This window comes from Odocoileus virginianus, chromosome 17, assembly GCF_023699985.2.
Source record: "Odocoileus virginianus isolate 20LAN1187 ecotype Illinois chromosome 17, Ovbor_1.2, whole genome shotgun sequence".
NCBI lineage: Eukaryota > Metazoa > Chordata > Mammalia > Artiodactyla > Cervidae > Odocoileus > Odocoileus virginianus.
In genome coordinates, this window is record NC_069690.1 from 51,472,408 (window position 1) to 51,495,440 (window position 23,033).

Below are 23,033 nucleotides of genomic sequence, written 5' to 3' on the forward strand. Positions count from 1 at the left end.
TTTGGATGGCTTTGTGGTTCCCCCAGCTTTTTGCCTTCAACAAAGGCATTATCAGAAGGTCATGTCAAGAACAGAAATCTGGGCTTCCCTGGGGGCTCAGTGGCGAAGAATCCATCTACAGGAGACACTTGTTCAATCACTGATCCCAAAAGATCCCACATTCTTCGGAGCAACTAAGCCCCATGCAGCATGACTATTGAGCCTGGGCTCTAGAGCCCAGGAGTCGCAACTACTGAGGCCCATGTGCCCTAGAGCCCGTGCTCCCCAACAAAAGAAGCCACCGCAGTGAGATGCCTGTGCTCTGAAATGCTCTCCGCACCTAGAAGAAGCCCAGGCACAGCAACTAAGACCCAGGACAGCCAAAAATTTGAAGGAAAAAAAAAAAAAAGGAACAGAAATCTTTGAGGAGAGTAACAAAAGTGGCCAAGAAATTAGAAAGAGGAAGTATGAAAAAAGTCTAAGGAAACCTGGATTTTCCCCATCCTCATTCTAAATCAGGCCCCTCCTCCTTACGGGCCCCAAACCATCGCACCAACACCATCCTTCCCCAAGCTTATCCTCCTCGCATCCACGTAGTCACTCTGGACGTGTCCTCTGTCTCCCTTCCTCCTCATACCCAGGCACTCAGGACTCTCTCCCAGACTCCAGAACCCTCACTTCCCTCCTGGATCTCTGCCTGGGGTGGAGGGGCTGTCCACCCTCAGCTGGATATGACAGCGGCATCCTTCCTGGGCCGACTGACCATGGCCTTGCCTCTCCCACCAAGTCCCCTCCATCCCCGGGTCCCTTTCACCTGCTCCCCAAGACCCAGCCTCAGGCCTGCTTTAACCCTTCAGCCACCTGCTGGCTCCACCTTTCTCTGGTGCCACCGCCAGGCCCGCCTGTCTTTCATGACTTTATTGCCTGGTGGCTAAATAAGCCTTCTTTCTGCTCCTTTTGAGCTTCCCTGGAGGAGTGATGAGGAATCCACCTGTCCGTGCAGGAGATGTGGGTTCGATCCCTGGGTCGGGAGATCCCCTGGAGAAGGAAATGGTGACCCACTCCAGTATTCCTGCCTGGGAAATCTCATGGACAGGGGAGCCTGGTGGGTTATAGTCCATGGGGTCGCAAAGAGTCAGATAGGACTTAGTGACTAAAACAACACCTACGCCCATCTGGCCAACTCCTTTTTATCCTTAAACCCAGCTCTGTCATTCCCCGGTTCAGGAGGCCTTCCCTGATACTTACCTGCCCAGAAGAGATCAGAGACCCTCCTCCATGACCTCCCTGAAGAAGGGCCTGTATTGTCTTTATCTTCACATGGTCATCACTCAGCACAGGTATATAGAAGGCCAGTATATAGAAGAGCACATTGAATAAACGGAACAAGACTTTTGGGGGATGGGGCAGAGAGCAGAAGGGCTGGTCCATGCTGGATACCCACTGCCCTTTGCTGAATGAACAGGGGAGCAGTACATGAGGAGGGTGTGTGAGCAGGGGTGAGTCTGCCCGTGTGTTGATGCGGGGAGCGCTGCCTGGGTGTAAGGGCAGGTGTGCTCCTGGCTTACAAGCATGCATGTTGTGTGTGGGGTGAGTATTCTTCATAATGGCCTTATTTTGGCTTCTCTAAATTGGCTCCTGATGTGCTCAAGTGGGTCCCTGGCATCTCTGAGGCTGGAAATTCCGGATGCTGCAGTAATTGTTCTAGCTAATTGCCAGGAAGCAGCAAACAAGAGGGTTTTTTTTTTTCTCTCCTCCTTAACCGGATTTTGTTATGCTAATTAGAGTTGTATAAGGTGCTGCTCTTGAACCTGGAGAGTTAGAGAAACATTTGCATTAATACCTGGGAAGCTGCCATGAAGCCACTTATTATTTTAATGAGGTTCTGGTCATTCGAAAGATGCTCCAGTTTGGGGCATCTGTGTGTGCAGATGCGTGTGAGAGCGTGCATGTGTGCACGTACCCGAGTGGGTGTGTGTGTTTGCATGTTGTTTGAAGGGCCTGCCTTGTGCTTTGACCCTTGAACACTGGCCTGGGAGGGGGGCGTGTTTTGTACACCCCTTCCAAGAAATCCTCTCTCTCAACCCCTCCTGGGTGTTGGGGATTGGTGATCAGGAAGTCAGGAGAAGTAATGAGCTCACACATTCCGGTCCTCACTTTTCAAGTCTCTTACCAATGTTAATTAGGGCTTCACAGGTGGCATTAGTGGTAAAGAACCGGGGTACCAATGCAGGAAGATATAAGAGATGCTGGTTTGATCCCTGGGTCAGGAAGACCCCTTGGAGGAGGGCATGGCAACCCACTCCAGTTTTCTTTCCTGGAGAATCCCACGGACAGGGGAGCCTGGTGGGCTACAGTCCACCATGGGGTTGCAAAGAGTCAGATATGACCGAAGCAATTTAGCACACAGCACACACACCAATGTTAATCAAATGCCAACCACGATTTTCCAGATTAGAAAGTGAAGGGGAAGCCATTCTTCTCTGCAGCCCCAGCGAGGGGATTGAAGAAGAGGAGATCGGCCTCATCTTTGACTTTGACTCAGCCCTTGCTCCTTCCACCGCCCCCCAAAGCCCAGGCCCTTCCCACCACCAATTCTCTGGTGGAAAAACACGTTTAGAGGCACCAGGAAGAGGGCGGGTCTCCATCAAGGGGAGGCTGGCAGTGAGCCTGGAGAACAGTTTGCAGGGTCCTGGTGCTGTTTCCAGGGAGCCTTAAGGGAACCACCCAGACCCCACGGCCACTTTGGTGGTGCAGGTGGAGTGTGAGGGCTGAGGCTGCAAGAGGGCTGTTCTCATCCACCCAGGAGCCTTCCTCCCCTTTGCTCCTCTGCCTCCAGCCCCAGGGGCCCATCCCAGGGACCTATTCCTGAGACACGGGCTCTCACTTTCTGGCTGAATACACCCCATTCTCCCCTCCTGTGGTCCCCCATCCCCTTCCCCGTACCCCATACATAGCTTCAAAGCCTCCAGCTCAGGGAAGCTCATGGAAGCTCCTCAAGTCTGCAGACCTCACAGAAGCCCTAGATGTCAGCTTGGCCTGATTTTCTAATTTCATCTCCTACAAGCTTTTGGGATGCTAACGTGATTAAGTTCTTCACACAATTTATTAGCATCATGTTGGAAATCCAATAGTATATTATACTGTCTGAGTAATCCAATTAGCAAAACGTATTTATTTAATGGGAACATTAGCCACACGCAATCCCACACCAAGTCCCATCCCAGCCAGCCTGGCTGTCCATGCTTTCCCCTGGTGGGAGGGGCACTGGGTTAGCAGGAGCAATTGTGAAGGAGAGGGAGGCCGCTGGGCTTCCCTGGTGGTGCTAGCGGTAAAGAACCCACCTGCCAAGGTAAGAGATGGAAGAGACGGGGGTTCAATTCCTGGGTGCAGAAGATCCCCCTGAGGAGGGCATGGAGACCTACTCTAGTATTCTTGCCTGGAGAATTCCATGGACAGAGGAGCCTGGCGCGCTACAGCCCATGGGGTTGCAAAGAGTCAAACATGATGGAAGCGACTTAACACACACGCAGGGAGGTTATGGGTTGGGGCAGAGGTGTAGGGTGGCCCTGACTTTAGCCTAAGCAGATATTAGCAACCCCACTTCACAGATGAGGGAACAGGCAGCTGCCTAAGATTACGGGCATCGAGGGTCTGAAGCTTGAGTTTTTGCCACGTGAACGCCCCCGTGTCTGGTCTGTTTTTGTCTCTCTAGGTAGGGTGGAGGGGGAGTGATCGGGGTCGGTGCCGTCACCTACTCCCTTTCTGGTGGACGTTGAAAACGGACTGTGGCCAAGGGATGAGGGTCCCAGCTAATCCAAGCCTCCTAAACGGCTGGTAGGGGCTCACCGCCTTTCCCAGCCCAACTCCGGAGGGGAGGAGCACGGTGAGTCCTCAGTGCTGCGGGGAGGTGAAGGGAGAGGCTGAGCAGGTGTGCTGGCCTCCTGCCGGCGGGAGTAACAAGAACACAAAGGGCCCTCCCTCCAGGGCTGGGCGCTCCAGGCTGCGTCCTCCAGGGCTGGGCGCTCCAGGCTGCGTCCTCCAGGCTCTCTCTCCCTGCCAGGATCAGCCCCTGTGCACGGCGCCCCACTCGCCAGAGGCCCCCAGACACCCAGGAGGACACCCCCAGCCGCCGACTTGGGGCTCCTGGAATCACAGCAGACCCTCGGGCTCCCCCTTTCCTCTGCCCACAAATCGCATTTTTAAGGCTCCCTATGGAGTCCCCCGCCCCTCCCGCCTGCGCGCCCCCAGACTAATCGCCGCGGTGTTCTGCCTTCCACATTAATGACAGGTGTGCCGGGGAAGAAGGCCGCCTCCTGCCAGTGGGTTTCGCTGACATCACACCGCTCAGCGCCAAGCAGCACACCCTAAGGCAACTGAAATCCTAATAGGTTCCTCTAACTGCCTCCTGCATCAATTTTGACACCAGGCGCTTTCTTCTTCCTCCCCACAGCTCGCTTTATAGCTCTGTCATTGTCATTGATTTTGACTAAAAGAGGGAGAAAAGGCCTGCTCGTGCTATTACTGGGCGAAGTCAGGGAGGCAGAGAGCTCTGGGGAGAGCCGGGCCAGGGGCCAGCAGCCGGGGACCGGGGGTCGAAGCAGCAGGCGGCCCGCGGGTTCTCTGGGGAAGGGTCAGTGAGGGGTCCAGGGGGCTGGGCGCCGATGGCAGCGGACCAAGGCCCCTGGGGAGCCCTCTGCCGCCTCCTCCCTCCACTCGCGATCTCAGGGCGCCCCAGCGGTACACCCAGGGGAGGTGGCATGGACGGTTCCATTTCAAAATGTGCCCATCTGGGCGCTAACAGCAAAGAGAGGCTGAGTCAGTCAGTGCCCCCCACTCCCCCAGCACACAGCACGTTTAGCTCAAGGCCAGGATGCGGGGAGTGGTACGCAGCCCTCTCTGAGACCCCTGACCGGAAGCTCTCTCTTCAAGGGGAGGGACTGAGCATCCTCCCCTCCCCCAGGACCCGTGGTCTTTCTAACTCTGAGGAGGGCAGGGAAGGGCAGGGCTGGGGTGGGGGGCGGTCCTGCTGGAAGGGCAGGGGTGGGCTGACCACCCTCTCATTCTTCCCTTCCCTGCTCCTATGTTTTCTCTGCCCCACCTGCTACAGGCCAGGAAGTGCCCCCATCACAACCTGGTAGAGTGAACCACCTTTCCATTTCCAAGGTGTCCAGTTCTTCTGGGCACCTCCTCCTTCACTGAGTCACCAAGGGCATGTCCGAAGCCCGCTCTGTCCAAGTCCAGCGAAGGACACAGAGAAGCTCTGAGGGGCCTCCCACATGGCAGAGACCCCTCGCCAGGGGGGCCCTCTGGAAGTCAAGGCCAACCAAAGCCCTCCTGTGGGGTGAGAGTTCTGCTATGTCGGGCAAACGAGGAGGCAGCCCATAAAGGATGACCCGCGACAGGGCAAGTTGTGGGGCAGGGGCGTCTGATGGCAAAGCCTGACATCGGGCTATACGGATCCTAGGAATCCTTTGTTGGGAACTATGTCCTCTGGGGCCAGAGCTATTGGCCCATTGAAACTACATGGAGAGATTCCCCTCTATGGGTATTCAGGGCACCTGAGAAGCAGGACCTCCAGAGCAAACTGCTTTCAAGCTGCTGTGTTCTTTCCAGTAGCAGTTTTCATCAACAGTGCGGCCAGATGCTGTTTCACTGGAATGGCTGGACAGCGCTTTCACCACCTTTTGATCAAATCCTTTGACCACCGATGCACCCCCATTTCTGGCTTGAAAAAATGCCTTGATGGGGAGGAGGGGTGGGTGCAGACCCCTCCAGGTGACAAGGTTCTGGTCCTGGAGGAGGGCAATCAGGGGCAGGCGCCTTCCTTGGGGAGGGGTCTTTTGAGGGGAGAGTAGAGCCCCTGTGGATGGGCTCCTGCAGGCTGGGTAGAAACAGTGATGCCACTGCCTGCCTTCCGGGGTGCCTGGCAGCTGATTCATTGCACCTGAATGTCCTGGACCCTGAGGGGCAGCTCCTGCTTGTCCTGTCTCCACTCTCCTGTGGACACAGATAAGCGGGCATCTCAGGGCCGGGTTTCAGATGCTACTTCTCAGTGGGACAGTCATGCACCCACCTCACTCACGGTGGCCCTGCACGAGGAGCTGGCTCTTGTGGGATCTGCCCAAGCCAAGCGGGCAGTTTTCTACATTTGCAAAGCCAGGGCAGAGAGGATGTAGGAGGAGCAGCTTCTGGCCCCAGGCGTCTCGGCAGCTCTTTTCTGGCCAGAATCGACCTCCACCTCTGCCGCTGGTCCTTTTGCCTCTTGCCGGCAAAGCGGGGTGCAGTGCCTGCTCTCAAGGGGTCTGCTCAGTTGCCCCACCCAGGCTGCCCAGTAGAGGCCATGCCCACCAGCTTAGGGGGCCATCCTGACCTGAGGCTGCCTCGCCGCTGTACTGAGGACCTCCACACAATGTAGCTGTGGCATCATTTATCCTGTCTGCTGCCAGCTTGGCTGGCCCTCCTCTCCTACTCAGGGCTTCGGCCTTTCCCAGGGCCCTGTTCTTGCTGGAAGAGCGGGGGGCACCCTGGCCCTGGCTCTCCCCCATCCCGTCTCCTGGAGGGCAGTGTCTGGTGGCTGCAGGCAGCCCAATGCTGGCTCAGCCAGTGGGGAAATGAACAGCCTTCTGGAGTGCCAGCTTCCCGAGGGCAAGCCCCGCTGGCATCTCCAGTTACACATCCAACACCCAGAGTAGCGCCAGGCACGGAGCAGAGCTCAGGGCACACGGTGCACAGATCAGTGATCAGAGAGGTGTCCCCCAGCCAGAGTGGGCACGTTTGCACTCTTCCCACAGAACAGAAGCCTGACTTTCGGGAGGCCCTGGGCCCTGGGGAGAGAAGGCTCAGATGTGGGGTGAGGTGGCTGTGTGGTGGGATGGATGGCAGAGAGCCTGAGGGGCGGGAAAGGCAGGGGAGTGAGGGCAGACCTTGGAGAACTCCAGAGAGGCTAGATCAGCTGTGACTCACTTATTAGGAGTCCCTCCTATGGCCAGAATAGCAGATAGGCCACCCCTCTGGAGTAGCTACAAGACTAGGAGGCAGTGTTGTATATTGTTTAGAGCACAGGCTTTGCATGGTCCATCTTGCTGTGTGACCTTGGGGAGATGTCACAACCTCTCTGTGCCTCTTTCCCCATTTGTTAAATAGGAATGACTTCAACAACAATAACAATGCCTTTGCAGAGGCATTATGAAGATTAAGTGTGATGGTGCATGAGAATGCTTTAAGTAGTGCCTGGCACACGGCGAATGTTTGTTTTTAGAGAATTTTCCTTATAAATTCTACTGGAACCTCAAATCTGGTAATACAAGATACATTTTAAAAACAGCTAATTTTAAATACTGTTCGTGGGGTTCTCAAGGCAAGAATACTGAAGTGGTTGCCATTCACTTCTCCAGTGGACCACATTTTGTCAGAACTCTCCGCCATGATCTGTCCATCTTGGGTGGCCCTACACGGCATGGCTCATAGTTTCATTGAGTTAGACAAAACTGTGGTCCATGTGATCATATTGGTTAGTTTTTTGTGATTGTGGTTTTCATTCTGTCTGTTCTCCGATGGAGAAGGATAAGAGGTTTATGGAAGTTTCCTGATGGCAGACTGACTGAGGGGGAAACTGGTTCTTGTTCTAATGGGTGGGGCCATGCTCAGTAAATCTGTCATCCAATTTTCTGTTGATGGGTGGGGCTGTGTTCCCTCCCTGTTGTTTGACCTGAGGCCAAACTATGGTGGAGGGAACGGAGATGTTACCTCCTTCAGAAGGTCCCATGCATGCACTGCCACACGCAGTGCCCCCGACCCTGCAGCAGGCCACTGTCAACCCATGCCTCCGCCAGAGACTCCTGGACACTCACGGGCAAGTCTGGGTCAGTCTCTTGTGGGTCACTGCTCCTTTCTCCTGGGTCCTGGTGCACACAAGCTTTTGTTTTTGCCCTCCAAGAGTTTGTTTCCCCAGTCCTGGGTAAGTTCTGGCGGCTCTGTGATGGGGTTAATGGTGACCTCCTCCAAAGAGGGCCTATGCCGTACCCAGGTCTGCTGCACCCAGAGCCCCTGCCCCTGCGGCAGCCCACTGCTGACCCGTACCTCCACAGGAAACACTCAAACACAGTTCTGGCTCAGTCTTGGTGGGGTCTCTGGGTCCTGGTGTGCACAAGGTTTGTTTGAACCCTCCAAGCATCTCTGGTGGGTATGAGGTTTGAGTCTCACTGCAATTTCGCCCCTCCTACCATCTTGCTGGGGCTTCTCCTTTGCCCTTGAATATTTTTTTGGTGGGATCCAACATTCTCCTGTCATTGGTTGTTTAGCAGCGAGTTGTACTGAACTGAATTTTAAATAAATTTTTAGAGGAAATTTGCCAGTAATAAAAATAGCCAAACTGTGGATGTTGATAAAGGTCTCAGAAAACGACAGGCCTGGATTTTACACTCCACAATCACACCTGGGTGTGTGATCTTGGGGGGTGCACTTGTCTCTCTGTTCTCTGGATGTGCCCCCAGTTAGGGATACTAGGGATGGAATGGCCTGGGTAGGTGGCTGCTTGGGTCCTGACTTGGTCCTGCGACCTCTCCATGTGGAGTGATGAGAAGTCTTAGGCTCACAGCTTGCTGCTCCAAGAGCAATTACATTCCATCCTTGCAACTCTTCTGTGCCGTACCCTGGCTGGTGACCACGATCCTCAGTGAAGAAACTGAGGCCCAGGTAGTTAACAACCGAAATCACACCTTCCTGCCATCAGGAGCTGGAACCCAAGTCTCTGACCTTTGCCCAGAGTTCCTGTGGCCTCACTGTCTATGGGTCTATGAAGCCTGTTTGTTTAAATATATTTTTTTATTTTTGGCTGTACTGGGTCTTTGTTGCCACACACAGGTTTTCTCTAGCTGCAGCGAGTGGGGCCTACTCTCTAGGTACGGTGTGTGGGCTTCTCATTGAGGTGTCTTCTCTTTTGCAGAGTACCAGTTCTAGAGCGCACACGCTTCCATAGTTGTGTGCAGGCTATGTTGCCCTGAAGCATGGGTATCCACCCAGATTGGGGATTGAACCCGTGTCCCCTGCACTGGCAGGCAGATTCTTAACCCCTGTACCACCAGGGAAGTCCTGTTTGTTTGTTTTTAATACATGGCCATCTATGGTGTTAGCAACCCAGACAATCGATGCCAACGTGTCCAGAGAGGGGGCTGACCTGGAGTTTGAATAAGGATATTCTGGAATGTGCTATTAGGGGCACATGATAGCCACGGATCATGGATCTGGTGCTTGAGAAGTTACAAAGGACTCTGTTCACCTTATTTTGTCTATTCTTCCCAATGGCCTGTGAGGTCTTCATCCCATTTTACAGATGCAAATAAGGCTCAGAGAGGCAGGGATTTGTCTACAGCCCCAGAACCAGCAAACATTGTAAAAGCAGGACTTGCACTCAGATCTTTGGGTTCTGAGTCCAAAGGCACCCTCTCTGAGATCCACTAGCATCCCATGACCTAGTCAGGTCCCAAGGGTCATCAAACCTTTGCTCCTCTGGGAGGAAAACTCAGGCAGAAGCCTTGTCCTGCTCTCCAGGGAAACCATGCCCTGCCATTGACCCATCACAGCCCAGGGGATGCTGGGAAAATCCTTCTCAGGTGCAGAGACCCCCTCCCTCACCCCATAGTTGTTCTAAAAAGAGAGCCATCTACCCCGGGGAACATTCCCCAGGAATAATTGCTAAAAGGCCTAATTTTGGAGATAACCACCGTTATAAACGTCTCATTAATTAAAGTCTCATCCATCACTGACATGCTGTTCCCTGAAGCAAAGGGGCTCAGGCAGCAGCAGCCAGTATGTGATCCACCAAGAACCACAGCGAGGGTTTTCAGAGCAGCCTCACCCGGCCTCCTTGTTTGAGGGCCAGCGGCCCCACCAGACCTTTCACGAATTTCCCCCTCCATAGCCCCAGTAATCTGCACCCCTACAAACACCCTCCCTGCCCAGCTGCAAAGCCGAAACAACACTGGATGAACCAGGCTGTGACCATCTTTATAGGAAGAGGCGATGCCAATTTCAGGGTGTCTTGGGACACAGAGGGTGTGACCCCAACACGCATTCTTGTGTTGGGGTATGGGGGTGTATCTGCCCCAGTGGGGGTTGTTATAACCTCAGTTCACGCAAAGCCCTTTATCTACGTTAGTCTGTTCAATGTCGCAGCAGTTTAGGGGGAGTAATATACCTGTTTAACGCATTTAGAAACTGAAGCTCCAAGAGGCAGGACTGAGCGGCCCGAGCTCACTTAGTTCATAGTGTGGGCTTTGAGGTTTGTGTGTGTGACTCTGGAATCTTCCGCATAAGCCCTGTTGTCAGAGAAGTACCGCTCATCAAGGGGGACGGTGGGAGCTGGGCCAGCCAGCCATAGGAGGGCTGAAGGGCAAGACTGGAGCTGATTTTGCTGCAGCGGAGGGGGACTGGTGTGGGACCCCGACGCTGCAAGTGGTGGGAGGCCGAGTGCCCCAGTGCTGGGCTGAGTGGGCATGGGGGTGGCGGGTGAGGACTTACTGGCAGGAAGATGACAGGGAGGTGACGATGGACAGGGGTGGCCTCTGGAGGGCCTCCCACGGGAACTGGGCCCCAGCCAGCAGGGCCCAACTGCAGAGCTGCCCTTCAAGGACCAGCTGGCTGTTCCTGAGATGTTTCACAAGGCAGACAAAGGAGATGACGGAGACACTGAGGTTGAGAAGGGGCCTGAGTCAAATGGGACAGACATTGCCGGTCTGAGGGTTGGGTGGGCTTGGACACAAGGCCATGGGACACAGGCAAACCTATGTTAAGAGAGGTGGGGGAGGGATTGGGAATAGGAGGCTGGGGTGGGGGCAGGACAGGGAAAGGAGTGGGGTTGCAGGCAGACTGATGGTTCTGGTGAGAAGGAAAACCCCTGGGATTTCCTGGTGGAATGAAGCCCAGGACGGGAGTGGGATGGGCTTAGATGTCACCTGGGATCATCCTGGGCCTCAGGATTCAGATAAAAGGGACCTCACTCCCTTTGCCATCCTGGGGGTCCACCTGACTACACTGATGTGCCACCTCTTCTAAAGTTTTGCCTTTTCTAGAATTTCCTATAAATGGAATCATACGACATGTGGCCCTTTGAGTCTGCCTCGGTTCACCCTGCCTAGCAGTTTGGACGTCCATTATCTTGTGGTTGTGACTATCAGCACGTCAGGCTTTTTTATTGGTGAATAGTGTCACAAGCTGGAATCAAGATTGCTGGAAGAAATATCAACAACCTCAGATTTGCAGATGACACCACTCTAATGGCAGAAAGTAAAGAGGCACTAGAGAGTTTTTGGTCAAAGAGGAGGGTGAAAAAGCTGGCTTAAAACTCAACATTCAAAAAACTTAGATCATGGCATCTGGCCCCATTCCTTCATGGCAAATACTTAGGGTAAAATTGGAAACAGTGACAGCTTTTATTTTCATGTGCTCCAAAATCACTGCAGATGGTGACCACAGCCATGAAATTAAAAGACGCTTGCTCCTTGGAAGGAAAGCTATGACAAACTTAGACAGCATATTTAAAAGCAGAGACATCACTTTGAAGACAAAGGTGGGTAGATTCAAAGCTGTGGTTTTTCCAGTAGTCATGTATGGATGTGAGATTTTGACCCTAAAGAAGCCTGAGTGCTGAATGGATGTTTTTGATCTGTGGTGTTGGAGAAGACTTGAGAGTCCCTTGAACAGCAAGGAGTTCAAACCAGTCAATCCTAAAGGAAATCAGTCCTGAATATTCATTGGAAGGACTGATGCTGAAGCTGAAGCTCTAGTACTCTGGCCACATGACGTGAAGAACTGATTCATTGGAAAAGACCTGGATGCTGGGAAAGATTGAAGGCAGGAGGAGAAGGGGACGATGGAGGATGAGATGGTTGGATGGCACCATTAACTCTATGGACATGAGTTTCAGCAAGTTCTAGGAGATGGTGAAGGACAGGGAAGCCTGGCATGCTGCAGTCCATGGGGTCACAAAGAGTTGGACACAGCTTAGCAACTGAACAATAAACAACAAGTGTCCCACTGGGTGAAGAGATCTGCCTGTTCATCCATTCACCTGTTGGACAGCGGGGTTGGCTCCAGTTTGGGGCAATTATGAATAAAGCTGCTGTGACTGTTTGCCCACCGGTCTCTGTAAGAACACACATCTTCTTTTTTCTTTGACCAATACTGAGGAAATGGGCTCACTGGGTCATATGCTACATGTGTGTTAAATTCTATGAGAAACAACCAAATTGTTTTCTTAAGTGGTTGGACCTTCCTGCATTCAGTTCAGTCAGTTCAGTTCAGTTGCTCAGTCATGTCCAACTCTTTGCTACCCCATGGACCGCAGCAGCCAGGCTTCCCTGTCTATCACCAACTCCTGGAGCTTTCTTCAAACTCATGTCCATCGAGTCAGTGATGCCATCCAACCATCTTATCCTCTGTCGTCCCCTTCTCCTCCTGCCTTCAATCTTTCTCAGCATCAGGGTCTTTTCCTATGAGTCACTTTCTTCACATCAGGTGGCCAAAATATTGGAGTTTCAGCTTCAGCATCAGTCCTTCCAATGAATATTCAGGACTGATTTCCTTTAGGATGGACTGGTTTGATCTCCTTGCAGTCCAAGGGACTCTCAAGAGTCTTCTCTAACACCACAGTTGAAAAACATCAATTCTTCGGTGCTTAGCTTTCTTTATAGTCTGACTCTCTCATCTATACATGACTACTGGAGAAACCATAGCTTTCAGTAGACGGAGGTTAATTGGCAAAGTATGTCTCTGCTTTTTAACATGCTGTCTAGGTTAGGGTATAAGTTTTCTTCCAAGGAGCAAGCGTCTTCTAATTTCATGGCTTCGGTCATCATCTGCAGTGATTTAGGAGCCCCCCTAAACAAAGTCTCTCACTGTTTCCATTGTTTCCCCGTCTATTTGCCATGAAGTGATGGGGTTAGATGCAATGATTTTAGCTTTCTGAATGTTGAGATTTAAGCCAAATTTTTCACTCTCCTCTTTCACTTCCATCAAGAGGCTCTTTAGTTCTTCGATTTCTGCCATAAGAGTGGTGTCATCTGCATATCTGAGGTTATTGATATTTTTCCCAGCAATCTTGATTTCAGCTTGTGCTTCATCCAGCCCGGCATTTTGCATGATGTACTCTGCATATAAGTTAAATAAGCAGGGTGACAAGATACAGCCTTGACCTATTCCTTTCCCGATATGGAACCAGTCTATTGTTCCATGTCCAGTTCTAAATGTTACTTCTTGACCTGCATACAGACTTCTCAGGAGGCAGGTCAAGTGGTCTGATATTCCCATCTCTTTCAGAATTTTCCACAGTTTGCTGTGATCCACACAGTCAAAGGCTTTGGCATTGTCAGTAAAGCAGAAGTAGATGTTTTTCTGGAACTCACTTGCTTTTTCGAAGATCCAATGGATGTTGGCGATTTGATCTCTGGTTCCTCTGCCTTTTCTAAATCCAGCTTGAACATCTGGAAGTTCACGGTTCACATACTGTTGAAGCCTGGCTTAGAGAATGTTGAACATTACTTTGCTAGCGTGTGAGAAGAGTGCAATTGTGTGGTAGTTTGAACATTCTTTGGCATTGACCACCCACAGAGACTGCAAGTCCCATCTGTCCCTCGCCGCTCCCTCAGGCTAGGATGAGGGAAGGATCCTCAAGCCAAGATGAACAATTTTCTGTTGCTGTTGTTGTTATTTATTTATTTTCTATCTTTTGGCCATGTGGCCTGGCATGTGGGATCTTAGCTCCCTGACCAAGAATTGAACCTACATCCTCTGCCTTGGAAGCTCAGAGTCTTAACCACTGGACTGCCAGTGAAGTCCAGGATAAATTTTTAAAAAATCTTTTCTCTTTATCTTGAAAAAATAATTTTAATACATGGAAAGGAGTCTGTCATATTACTCATAAGTGGTAAACATAATAATGAAACGCATGCCTGTAAAGCCCCAGCTGGTGGGGCTAGAAGTCACCACACTACTGATTGCCTCTGCCCACCACCAAGCCTTCTGGGTTTACCATTCCTGGCCTTTTCAGAAAAGATGTTATCCTTATATGCACACTCACCAACATTGTGATATTCATTGTGCTGGATTTTCAATTTTCTTAAAAAAGATAGACTGTGTGGTTCTGGTTGGGGTCTTGTTTTGTTTTAACCCAGTAACCCTTTTGAAGGACTCAGTCAGGGCCTGGCATGCGGGAGTCCCTGCCTTGCCAGAGAGACACAGTATCCACTGGCAAACACTGTAATTTATTTTTCTCTTCTCTTATCGATGGACGTCTGGACCAGAGATTTGCTACTGCATCTGAGTTGCTTTAAATACTTTTATACGTGTCTCTGGATCTGTGGCTGCAAGAGAGGCCCTCTGTGGATATGCTGGAAGAGGGTGACTGGGTCACAGGCCATGGGAACATCCAGGATGAGTCCTCTTCCATCCTCTTCTTCATCAGCCTCTGTCTCCCGAATCCCAGCCAGATGCCAGGTTCTGTGCTGGACATTTGACTTCACTCTCAAAATCATGCTGTGTGCAAGGTTCCATTGTCCCTGTTTTATGGACCAGGGTCCTACAGCTCAGAGGCCAAGAGCCACTCTCTCAAGGTCACATAGTTTGTAAGTGTCTGGGCCAGAACGAAGCCCAGATCCCATCACGTGGGACAAACTCCTTGATCTCAAGGCCCTGCTGCTGCCCCCACCCCACACCCGGCTTTCTGGGGGCGTGTCTCTGGGACGGTAGAGGCTGCCTAGCTGGCCTGTGACCAACTCCTCCATGGGGAGCACAGTGGAGGTCCATGCATGGCTGGTCTCCCACCACGACCCCCGGGGAGCCCGAGTCTTCCGCAGGGAGGAGGGTAGATTCACAGCCCCTGCCTCTCTCACATTTTACTTTCTCTTAAATGGCCACTAGAGATGCCATTTCCCGGTACAAAATCTGGCTCCATCCAACCGTTCCAGCAAATGGCCCATCAGTTCAGCCCATCCACAGGCAGCAAAAGAAATGAATCAGAGGAAGGGAGTGAGCAGGGATTTCTTTCCTTTTTTTCCCCCTCTTCCTGGGGTTAAACATCCCAGTTTGAGGTAAAACAAATTCCTCGCTGGAGCTGATCACCTCCAGCTGGGCCGTAGAAAGCCCCATTTAATCAGATCATTTAGCACTGAATCATGCTAACAAGACGGCTGGGCTGGGCTGATTCTACCCCCGAAGGCCGATCTCTGGGGGTTGAGCACGGTCTGGCAGGCAGGCTGCTGGCAGGCTCTGGAGGGCAGGCAGGGGGTGGGCTGGAGCAAGCCCGCCTGCCTCGGGTCATTTGAGGACCCGATGGGGGCGGGGGTGCTGTCCTCAGTCCTTCAGGGCCTGCCGTGAGCGCATTCTTCCTGGACCTCGGCTGGGGGCCTGAAGCGAGCTGGTGGGATGAAAACTAAAGCAGGAGAGGCCATAATGGGTCCCAGAGCCTGAGGAAGCCCTGCCCAGACCCCAGGCAGGAGGAAGAAAGCAGCCCCATGGAGCGCGGGCATCCGAGGGCCAGCACTGGCCGTTCCTGCTGACTCTGCCAGCATCCTCCAGCTTACGGAGCTGGGCAGTCCCCACACCCTCCTCCTGCTCCAGCTTCGATCCCTTCACTCACACTGCAAATTCAGTCCTCTGCTGGGAACTTCTTGTCCCTGGGGACTTCTTGTAGTAGTAGTCTATTTGCTCAATTGTGTCTGACTCTTTGTGATCCCATGGATTGTAGCCTGCCAGGCTCCTCTCTCCACGGGATTTCCCAGGCAAGAGCCCTGGAGTGTGTTGCCATTTCCTTCTCCAGGGGATCTTCCTGACCCAGGGATCAAACCTTGGTCCCCGGCATTGAAGGCAGATGCTTTACCGACTGATCCCTGGGGATTCCTCAGTTTCAGAAAGGGGAGGAAAGGAAGGAGTGGGGAGAGAAGGAGATGAAGGGAGAGAAAGAAAAAGAGAGCCGTCTGCATAGGTAACACAGCCACTTTTCTGGGTGTTATAATTCAAAGAATCAGAAAGATCCTGCCCCAAATAGATCCCTGCCACAGAGCTTCAACCTCCTTGATATTTCTGGCAAGGCCACCGAAGAGACCCTGCTTAAAATGTCAGCATAATATCTGAGAAGAACAAGGCATAAATTCTCTGGCAGTCATTCACACCATAGTGAAAATTAGAAGTCAGGTAGCCCCAGCATCCTCAGTTGATCCTCCAGAGGACTGGACACCAGGTGAAGAAGCTGTCCCAGGAGTCCGGCTGGCTGTCAGACATGGAACCCTTTTTGGTGGACACCTATTCATTTGCAAACGACTACTGTATCTCAAGGAACTCAGACTGGTAGAACCGGTGGAAGAAATACTCAAGATTCTGCCTGATGCCGTGGCAACAGCAGAGCCTGTCTCCATACCCCCCACCGAGGACCTGGCCCTTCCCCCCATGTGGTTTTGCTCTTTTGCTTGGCTCGTCTAAATAGTCCCCTCCCTTCCCATCCTCACTGAGTATTTGCCTCAGTCGTCCTGTCCTCCCTTCTCAGTAAAGCTGCTCTGAGCCCCAACCTGCCCTTCTTTTAAAATTCTATGTATTTATTTTTGGCTGTGGTCTTGGTGGCTGTGCGGGGTTTTCTTTAGCTGTGGTGAGAGAGGGCTGCTCTAGTTGCGATGCACCACCTTCTCGTTCTGGTGGCTTCTCTTGTCGGGCCCTAGGGCATGCAGGCTGTGTTAGTTGTGGCTCCCGAACTCTAGAGCACAGACGCAATAGTTGCGGTGCATGGGCTTAGTTGCTCCACGGTCTGTGGGATCTTCCTGGATCAGGGATTGAATCCAAGTCTCCTGCATTGGCAGGCGGGTTCTCTACTGCTAAGCCACCAAGGAAGCCCTCGGCCCTGCCCTTCTTGCTGGAGACAAACTCTCCAGCAATGGGGGGATGCCCAAGGTTTGTGATCTACATACATCTCTCCCTCCTCACACTGAGTGACCCCGTGATCTATGGATGTGTCTCATTAACCACAGCCACACCTTCTAGAGGCTTGTCCTCACCCCTGGCATCATTAGATGACAACCTTCTGTGGGGTGTGTTACGATCACCCCATTTTACAGATGGGGACACTGAGCTCCCCCCATTCTTCTGCCCCAGTACCAGTTTTGGGTTCAGTTCAGTTCATTTCAGTCACTCAGTCATGTCCAACTCTTTGCGACCCCACGGACTGCAGCACGCCAGGCTTCCCTGTGCATCACCAACTCCTGGAGCTTACTCAAACTGATGTCCATTGAGCCAGTGATGCCATCCAACCATCTCATCCTCTGTCATCCCCTTCTCCTCCCGGCTTCAGTCTTTCCCAACATCAGATCTTCACATCAGGTGACCAAAGTATTGGAGTTTCAGCTTCAGCATCAGTCCTTCCAATGAATATTCAGGACTGATTTCCTTTAGGATGGACTGGTTGGATCTCCTTGCAGTCCAAGGGACTCTCAAGAGTGTTCTCTAACACCAGAGTTCAAAAGCATCAATTCTTCGGCTCTCAGCTTTCTTTATAGTCCAACTCTCTCATTTACATGACTACTGGAGAAACCATAGCTTTGACTAGATGGACCTTTGTTGGCAAAGTAATGTCTCTGCTTTTTAATATGCTGTCTAGGTTGCTCATAGCTTTTCTTCCAAGGAGCAAGTTCTTTTAATTTCATGGCTGCAGTCACCAGCTTTGGGTAGATTCCTCTTTAGAATAGACCCCTATGCTGTGGCCCACCCCACAGCTGTGCCTGGAGGGCATGAGCAGCTCTGACTGTGCCCTGCTGGGTACCCCCGGCAGGGGCCCGGCCAAATTTGTCCTGGGTGGTTTAGGGACTCTGCGGTAGTTTTGTGTTTGCGTTTGGCTTCTGATCAGTCTGCTGGCCCTTTCACTAGGAAACAAGGGTTTTTGATGTTTGTTTATTGTTTTTCTGTTTAAAGATCCCACTTTTCCTTCCAAGTTTTCTATTTCTTCTGTTTGCTGCTCAGCAGGGAAAGAGAATAAAACTCAGGGTAGCACACAAGCTGCTTTGGGGTGTGCTGGAGCTGCCTTACACAGATTAGTGACCTCACTTCAGTAGCTTGAAATTGGCCATAGAGGGAGTATTTATTTATTTTTAAAGATCTTTTTTGATGAGGGCCATTTTTAAAGTCTTTGTTGAATTTTTTACAATATTGTTTCTATTTCATGTGTTGGTTTTTTGGCTTCGAGGTAAGACGTGGGGTCTTATCTCCCCAATTAGGGATAGAATCCACACCCTCTGCATTGGAAGGCAAAGTCTTAACCACTGGGCCACCTGGGAAGTCCCCATAATGGGAATATTTACACCATAGGAATTGGCAAATGCTGCAAATGAGGGTATCAGAAAGTATAAAAAGCAGAGACATCACTTTGCTGACAAAGGTCCATATAATCAAAGCTATGGCTTTTCCAATAGCCATGTATGGATGGAAGAGTTGGATCACAAAGAAGGCTGAGCACCGAAGAACTGATGCTTTTAAATTGTGGTGCTGGAGAACTCTTGAGAGTCCTTTGGATGGCGAGGAGATCAAAGCAGTCAATCCTAAAGGAAATCAACCCTGAGCATTCATAGGAAGGACTGATGCTGAAACTGATGCTCCAATATTTAGCTTTTAGATTTTCCGGGGCAGGGTACTGGAGTGGGTTGCCATTTCCTTCTCCAGGGGATTTTCCCAACCCAGGAATTAAACCCGGGTCTCCCACATTGCAGGCAGACGCTTTACCCTCTGAGCCACCAGGGAAATCCAATATTTAAGCTACCTGATGCAAAGAGCCGACTCACTGGAAATGACCCTGATCCTGAGAAAGATGGAGGGCAGGAGGAAAAGGGGGCAACAGAGAATGAGAAGGTTGGAAGGCATCACTGACTCAATGGACGTGAGCTTGAGCAAACTCCAGGAGATAGTGAAGGACAGGGAAGCCTGGCATGCTGCAGTCCATGGGGTCACAAAGAGTCAGACAGAACTTAGTGACTGAACAATGAATGACAAATCAGGTTTTTTGTTTTTTTTTTCCTCTCCCCTTGAAGAGCTGGTTGTTAAACACGAACCAGTACACCCTGCAGGGGGAGCCCTGGGGAGGTGCTTTTCCAGTTAGCTCCAAGGCCGCTTTGAGAGGGTGCCCCGGGCTCTTTGTTCCTCTTTTTCTGCATCTGCACGGGGTCTGCCTCCCTCAGGCTGTCACACCCTTCAAGGTCAGGGCTGAACTGTCCACACAGTCTGCACTGCTTCAACTTGGCTTGAGATGACTCAGCTCTGAGCCAACACCAGAACTTATTTAAACAATAAATACTTGCAAGCTGAATAAAACAAGCTCCCCATGCAGAGCTACATAACGTGACTTCTTTATGCAGTGAGTGGGGCAAGCCTGCTCAGCATCACCCATTACAAAGAGTGGCCCCGGGGAGTGTTCACTTGTTCCTATTCTTGTGCCCACCTTCCTAGAAGTCGGAGGCCCCAGGGGTTCCTGGAAGCGTGACTGTTTGGGGCGGGTATCCCATGCTTAGAACACTTCCAGTGGGAGTCAGTTACTCCTGAGTCAGGCCCAGCGGTACAGAGCAATGCTGCGGACTCTTCGTTGACACAGTTGCAGTGAAGATTCAGGATATACATTTGAACAAGGATTAACCATTCCCAGAACAAGTAGTTCTGGCCTGCTCTGCTCCCCGCATGCAAACCCCACTGCATATCTGAACACAAACAGGCACTATTTCCTCTCTTCTCTCTCCACCTCCCTCTTTCTGACAACTAGTCTTGCACCAACAGAGTCCAGAGTTGGTGGGGTTCGGCCTGCAGGGAAAGTAGCCCACCTGTTAAGGGACCCACTAGGAACATCGATCCACAGGCTGAGTAGGTAATGACTCGGTGAGGCCTTTGTCATCTCCTGTCTGATCCTTCAGCTGGGGAGAGGAAAACTAACCCGCACATACCCTTGACCCAGTATCTGCAGAGTTTGAAAACTGCGAATGGACCAGGGGTGCAACCCAGTTGCCCACACTGGCCTCCCCTCTTTAGACAGACAAGTCACAGAAATTATGGAATTAGCATCTTGATCCTGGTCTGGGCTCTGTCGGAAAAGACAGATGCATGAAAAAGAAGGATGAGAAATCATGTTGGCTCCATCCTGTGAAAGGCCAGGAAGAGCCCTCTGAACCCTGGGCATTTGGGAGCTGCGGGAATGTGCACTTGAGGGGAAGCATCAGGGTCCCCCGTGAATAGAAAAGGCGGCCAGGCAGGTAGGGGGGTGGGCCCAGGGTTACTGGAGAATGTCACGTCCGAGGCAGAGACTGGACTGCTCCAGATTATGGCTGTCATGCGGAGAGAGCTGGGGTCACCCAGAGCAGCTGGTTTCTCTAGAGGAGCTGACACATAAGCTGGGTTTTTCCATGAAAGTGTATGTTAAATGTTGGCACCCCAAACTTTAAATTGAAAAGGATCTTAGGGCAAAACCAGGTGATGCAAGTGGTAAAGAATCTGCCTGCCAATGCAGGAGACTCAGGAGACTCGGGTTCGATCCCTGGGTCAGGAAGATCCCCTGGAGGAGGAAATGGCACCACACTTCAGTGTTCATACCTGGAGAGCCCCATGGACAGAGGAGCCTGCTGGGCTATAGTCCGTGGAATCACAAAGAGTCAGACAAAACTGAAGGACTGAGCGCAACCACGGGGCAAAACAAAGCCCTGTGTGGACTGGCTTCTCCTTCCCCACCAGTTTGCAATCCCTGCTGAAAACCGCCAGCAGCTGGTGGGGTGGTGGGAGAGGAGGGGTGGGGGCACTGGGCTCCTGTCTTCCTGCTTTCAGTTCCGAAAGCCATGTTTTTTCCAGGGCCTGTTGCCTTTCAAGGTAATTTGATTTTTCTTTTCTCTAGGTGCCTTTGATCCTCTAAGGTTGCAAGGCATAGCTACTATTTTATTTGCAGGCTCTGATGATGGGAGAAGGATTGTAAAAGCTGCTGCCTGAAGACACAAGCTCCCTCTGGGTTGTTGTCAAGTGAGTTTCCAAGGTCTCCAAGGGAGTGGAGAAAAGTGCATGGGGAGGAAGAGGCTCCCAAATGTTCTTGGGCCTCCTCGAGCTGGGATGACCTACTCCCATTTGCTGACACTGGGCTGCCAAAGCTAGAAACTAACTCTCTCTGGTGGGTGCAGTCACATACCCATCTATCCATCTTCTAGCCATCCTTCATCCATCCATCCACCCATCCATCCTCTGTTCATCCATGCATGTATATGCGGATGTCACAAATATTTACCAAGCTTTGCTCATGTGTCAGGATGGTGCTGGGTGTTGGGGTGAGAATGATGGCTGGATCATGGCCCCTGTCTTCACAGAAATTGCATTCTTGCTCCCGCAGTTATAATGCACACATCCAGCAAGTGGGGAGGACATGGAGGCCTAGAAATGCCATCCACCTCCCTGGATGGTGGGAAGCAAAGAAGACTTTACTGCACAGATGACATATATACTGGGTTTTGAAGTTTTTTCAGTTTTTGAGCAGACAAAAGGAGAGAAAAGTATTAATTTATGGAGGATGGAATAGCAAGAGAGAAAGGCGGTGGCCGCGTTCCGAGCCCAGTGCAGACTCTGGGCAAAGAAATCAGTAGAAAAGCAAGGGGCATCCTTCCCAGACCCTGGACAGACCCTGAGAGTGCCTAGCATGTTTGGTCTTTGGTGTAGAACATGGCCCTGCAGGCTGTGAACTGCGTGGCAATGGAAGGTCAGGGATGTCAGCAATACACATGGCAGGATTTTGAGCTCCTTCAAAGCAGGTTATAAAAAAAAGAAAGCCTTTATATCATGGTTATTGTTGGTAGAGGTACCCCTTTCAAGCTTTTCATTCCTTCCAGCCAAATGCCCAAGGCAATTTCCGATGCTCACAACACTTTGAGGTAAACACACACTACAGATGAGTAAACCAATGCTCAGAGAAGTTTAGTAACTAGTCCCAAACCACACAGGTCTCTAGGTTCCCAAGGTCATGCTGTTTGTTCACCTGCTGGGGCGAACCCTCAGCACATCCCATCCCCTCTCAGGGTCTGTCCAGGAATCAGAGCATAGCACCAGTGGGTTTGGGAAACCCACAACGCTTTCTGAAACCATGCACGGCAAAGCTCTTACCTGGTTTTCATTTTTGCTGATGGGTTCCCTTTGCATGTAATTATTTTGCCAAGGTGATGTTAATGACATGTCCACTCCACTTACGCTCATCATCTGTATTGCCGGGCAGACGCGGGTTCCTTCTGGTTTTCGCTGTTTTTCTTCTCCGAAGGGCTCTCCATCATCAGCAAATCCCTGTTCTGCTCATTATTTATGTGCCTGAGTCCCTGCTCACCTGTGCTTTCTGAGAGGCCCTGGCAGATCCAATTTCAAGCCCAGGAAGCTGTGTCTGTTTCCATGTAAAACAGAAGAAGGGAGAGCGGGGAGCCGTCAGGCTGATTATTCATAAGTTGTCCTGCCTCGTCTCTTACACGCTTCTCTGTGCCTTCCTCAAACCCATGGAAGATGGCACCCCATCTCATCTAGGCTCCCCCGAGATGAAACAATGGAGTTGAAAACTTATGGCTGTTTCTGGAAAAAGGTGGAAACCAGGTCTCCCAGTTGGCAGTTTCCTGGGGATGAGCTGTGGGGGTGGGGGTGGGGCCCTTGGAAATCCCTAGACACAGAGATTCTTTGTGTGCCCGTGAAGCCAGTGACATCTGCCTGTAGGGATGCTCCCCGAAGTGCTCAAGGGTGGAACCAGAGGGGATTTTAATTTTCTTCTTCGTGTTTTTCTAAAAGATCTAAATTGTCTGCTACTCTCTGTGTTGGTTGCTTCATCAGAGAAGAAAAGGACAATGAGTATCTTAGAACAAACAGAACCCACAGCGCAGCCCCCTCTGTGGCCGGACAGGTGGGGGCAGGTGTGGTGGGCAGAGTGAGTGCCCCTGACTTTCGCCGAGGCTCACGGACCCCCCTGCCCTGGCTCCAGAGGCATCTGGGGTGAAGACTGCGGAGTGGAGCGCTGGCTCCTCACCCACACGCTACTGACC